Here is a 5,017-nt window from a genome sequence, read left to right as displayed (position 1 = left end):
TTCTTAATAGTTTAATTTGCTTATAAGATATCAATTATATCCTCCTAGTGATTATTAGTAAAAGATTCGTTTGCTACACATCTTACAAATTCATGCAAATGCAAGACTTCACAACGGTCGTGTGACTGTTAGTGAGTGTACCTGTCTTCTCGCTGCAAATGGTAGTTGCAGTGGCCATAGTCTAACAAGCTGCTAAATACCTAAAAGAGCTTTATTGAAGGATCTCAAACTCTTGTTTAGGGTTAACGTGTATAAAAAGAAGTGTGTAAAAATACTTATATTGATGATTTTGTATAAAAAAGTATTTCAACGGTATTGAATCCTCTTGTATGGCCCAAAAAATGATTAAACACTCCCGTTGATATATATTGAATACAAACTCAAAATATAAAATAGAAATTTTGAGGCTCGAAGTACCTATATATCCTGGAATCCTCTTTGGTCCAATGGTTTGACTAAATGTTCGTAATGTTTCTTCACAAGGAGATCTGGTTTCGAAAAAGCGGAATTATGCGAATTAATGAATAAAATGCTTAGAAGAGATTTTGCACCATATCACGAAGAGTACCGTCAAGCGTGGATCCCATAAAACGGTTTAAGTGATGCAATCAAACATGAATCTTCATAAGCTAGGTAGAATTGTTTACTGTATAATTGTTTGTAATATTTCTTATAATATCATAATTATTATAGCGTTAAGAAAAAAAGAAACACCTATCTATAACAATAAAACACAAACCCCTTAAGAAACCCAAAAGCACATTCTTAACTAAATCAGGATCAGCATTAAACAATAATTTATAACAAAGACGAATTGAATGAAAGATGCATAAATTATTGTTTATAAGCATACGATTAACACAACATCCCCGGATAGACCTACATGGTAACAGTGGAGTGTTGAAATTTTATTTGTAGAAAGTACCAAAAAAGAAAGAAGGTTCAACTTAGTTAGAACTGGTGTGCATTCCGAGTCAACCTGAAAGCGGTATTGGATGGACGTACAAGGAGTTCATATAGCGTTCGATTTTTCCTTTGGGGTCAGAGTATCCATCACCCTCCTTGTAGAACACGTCGAAGATTCGTGCAAAGCTGAGGCATCGCAGAAGAATTTGTCGTGGCACATGACCATGTGTGTTCATGAACTCCTCCATAACCACTTTGTAGTTGTCTCTATATATTGAGAGAGTTACATGATGGGTTACTTTTTCATAAAACTTAACATATTTAGGCACTTTACACTTGAGATGTACTATTTACCTTACTTTTGGATTTTAGTTGTTTTTGCCTGACGAAAATGCCTTTGGGTAAGAAAGAGAAATAGTGACTAGAGTGAAAATGGTTTAAACATATATTTAGTTGCTTTGGTTGTTATTAATTGTTGGTAGATTTATTGGGTATTGGGCTTCAATAGTAACCATAAGATATGATTTAAGCTAATTTGATTTGAGGGCTCTTGTTAACGTAAATACAAATCATAAAAAAAGATAGACAAGAAAAGAGAGATTTTATGGTCAGACTTGATGATGTGGTCAATATTAAACGTGTTGAGTCAAGGTTGCGGTTGAGAGAAGAGAGATCAGGACCAATAATCATGTGGTCAAAGACTTTATGAATAGCAGATCGGTGGGTGGTGTGGTCAGGATTTAGGTTGTGAAAAGAGAGGTTATGGTCAAAGTCACTGTGGGCATAGGTATAGGTTTTTGCACATTTTTGGTTATGGTCCAGCGACTTCTCTGTCTAACAGCACCACCAAAGTTGGTGTGACCACGTCTTGTCTCGTCCTCCACCATCAAGCTTTTCTGCTCCTCCTTCACGCTCTGCCACCGGCAACGAGGAGACCAATGATTCATCACGCCACCACCACCAATTCGTCACGTCATCACCTTCCGTTATAACATCACCATTTTTTCAGATCTGAAAAATTAATAAATCTAAAAACAGAAGAGTAAAAGACAAGAAACAAAAAAATATTAAATCTCATAATTGGTGGTTGATATTTACGATGTCTTTGTTTTTTTCAGTGATGAAGATGAGAAGAAGAGGAATAGAAGAGAAAAAAAATGAGAGAGGAGAAGAGAAAACAAAAAAACTCGACAGTGATTTAATTAAATGGGATCAACTCATACTGTTTAGAATTGAGAGGGTAATTTAGGAATTTTGTAGCCTGAAAGTACACCACAGCATAAAGTATGCTAGAGTGTTAAGAGAGAAGTGAAAAGTATGTTACCGTGTAATTTTTTCCTATATATTTTACGCAGCTCAAAAAAATATGCATTTTCCAAAAAAAAAAAAAAAAAGTGATGGCATTTTCGTGAATAATCTGAATTTTGGAGGTGAAAGAGGCAAGCCAAAGTTCCAAAAAAAACATGGGTTAGTTTTGTGTTTGACTTCAAGTTTTGAGTCATATTTGCAAAAAACCCTTATATTTTTCTACTTTTTTATCAATATAACATATCCATATAATTATAATTATAAACTAACTAAAAGAAAACAGATAAATAGTTGTTAAATTTGAAATAATGGATGCAAGTCATATACCTAAAAGTGAATACTTGAACTGAGTCGATAATTTATATTTGAAATCACATATCTAATTAAGATTAATATATAGTGATAATTAATAAATTTATATATTTATATTTACAAATTTCAAAACAATTTAAAACATATTATATAATTCTCACAAAAGTCACTAAATGGACACCCTTAATAAATTAGAAGTTATACCAAATTGCCATTATAAACAATTATTTATATGGCCTCATAAAATAATAAAAATAAATATTTGTAAAATATAAAATATATAAATTTTTTTATATATAAAATAATTTTTATTTCGCTAAACAAGATAATAAAAAGAATATATCTATAAATTTTAAAAATATATAGGTTTATCTATATAACATAATTGAAAAAATATTTGAAAAATAAAATATTTTAGATACTAATTTTTCAAAAAATAATATTTTTATCATGATTATTATTTTTTGATAAAAATAAATTAATACTTGAAAAAAATGATCATCTAATATCATATTTGTCAAATCATACACCTAATTACAGAAAATATAAACTCATTAAATAATATTCTACTCAACTTTCATACATATAAATTATAAAATGTCTTCAAATTTTTTATTAAAAAAAATTATTAACCGATTATAAGAATTTTATTATTTTATAAACATTCATATATGTATGTGAAATTCTCAAAATATTACAAAATATGTTTGTTAATGCAAATCCAACTTTATATTTTTATTTTCTGTTTTTAATCAGAATAACATATATCAAATTTTATATTTAAAATATATATCTACCAAAAATAAGAGGATGAACCCAACTAAATGAAATTACAAATGTTAATCTAATTCTAACCTAATTAAAATAAAACAGAAAAAAAACCACTTTTCAATTTGAAATAATAGATGCAACTCAACTAGAAAAAAAATATTTGAACTGATTCGAAGTATTATATTTGAAAGTACATATTTAGTTAAGATGAAAACAAAATAACTACTTAATAAAATTTTATATATATTACAAAATGATTTAAAACTTATAAACAAACGAAAGGGGTATTTACGGGAGAATCCCATGTACATATAAATATACGCACTTATGTATGTATAGTACCTCTGCAAACATTCTGTAAGAGCAATGGCTTCGGTAAGAGTTGCATATGCGTCATATAAGAGTTGCATATGCGTCATATGTGTCATCCACGACAACCACGATCATCGTGATTTTGGCCACTATGATTCTACCAAGTGAATATTGCTGCTCGAAATATGCTCCTAAAGACATAAAATGGCACTCCACAACTCTATCCCTAATGTGAGGTAACTTAGATGCAAGATCTAAGTCCTTCCACCATCTGTAAACTTACACGTAAATGCATTGGGAAAGTGAAATCAGGAACGCTTTCTATCAACAAGATTGAAGATAAGTACGTCACCTGGTGAGAGTTTCGATTTCTTGGATGCAAAGAAATTGGCAGAAATTGAAGTTAAGCTTTGCAAACTTGAGAATGATCTCATTGTGACTTTCATCTTGTTCATAATAAGAAATATATTCCCTAGCCACTAGTACTTCTATGTTACCGTATCGAGGTATGTATAGTGCGTTTTGTATATGCTTGAAGAGATGGGGAGCAATAGCACTGGATGCGTTATGGCCATCTAAAGACTCCAAGTGGTTCCGTGTGAAACTCAGCGCTTCGTCCATTATGTCTTCAGAAGGTGTCCCCAGATGAGCTACTTGGAACAACTGTAGCATTCCTCTAACATCTCTGGCTAGAGTCTCCTTGAACCTACTATCTTCACCTCTGAATCTATCGAAGGCATCTAAAAATAAAAATTATCTGTTATAATTGAATAAATATATTAGGTTATGAATACATGTATGTCAATCCAGGAAAACTATTACTCGTACCACAAGACATGTTATGACCGTACAGTCTGAAGACCTCAAATATAATGGAGATTGTTTCCAAATCATCTTCCCCGGCAATTATGGCATAGATCTATGTGTATCAGAAAGCAGATCGTCATTTGGAATTTATATCTAAGAGTTATGGTTGTTTCTTTGGAACTTATATCTACCGATCGGATCTGCAAACAGTCAACTTCATCAGCGTTATACCGTTGATACAGAAGGAACCAGGGAACGGGCAAGATATCATTGGAAAGATCTCGATGCCAGCTTTTCAGATCATCTATTCGATCGTCAAGTGTACGTACGGTTAGAAAGTTGTTAATGTTTCTTCTTGGCGAAGAATAAAGCTGTTGAGTTGCAGAGACAGTTCCGACCAGTCTCGGTGTAAGTGAGAAACGTTCGACAGAAACAAAATCTTTCAGTCTGGAAATTCGTCAGTGAGTAGTTAATTCTCTTATCTATCATCTCCGGCAAGCGGATCGTTATTCCAAGTTATTTTCTGAGAGTTATGCTTGTTTTCGTGAGAGGTGTTGGTGCAGTTTGCGTTTACGACCACCCTGGAGATGAAGCTACTTTG

General features: G+C 32.0%; 1 pseudogene; it reads right to left on the bottom strand.

Moving 5' to 3' along the window:
• Positions 1-484: 484 nt before the first annotated feature.
• LOC125597193 lies at positions 485-4,687 on the bottom strand (annotated as a pseudogene).
• Between the last annotated feature and the right edge of the window lie 330 nt (positions 4,688-5,017).

Source organism: Brassica napus, unplaced genomic scaffold (assembly GCF_020379485.1).
Source record: "Brassica napus cultivar Da-Ae unplaced genomic scaffold, Da-Ae ScsIHWf_1384;HRSCAF=1964, whole genome shotgun sequence".
Classification (NCBI taxonomy): domain Eukaryota; kingdom Viridiplantae; phylum Streptophyta; class Magnoliopsida; order Brassicales; family Brassicaceae; genus Brassica; species Brassica napus.
The sequence above is the reverse complement of the archived record's forward strand: the minus strand, read 5'-3'. Positions and strand labels throughout refer to the sequence as shown.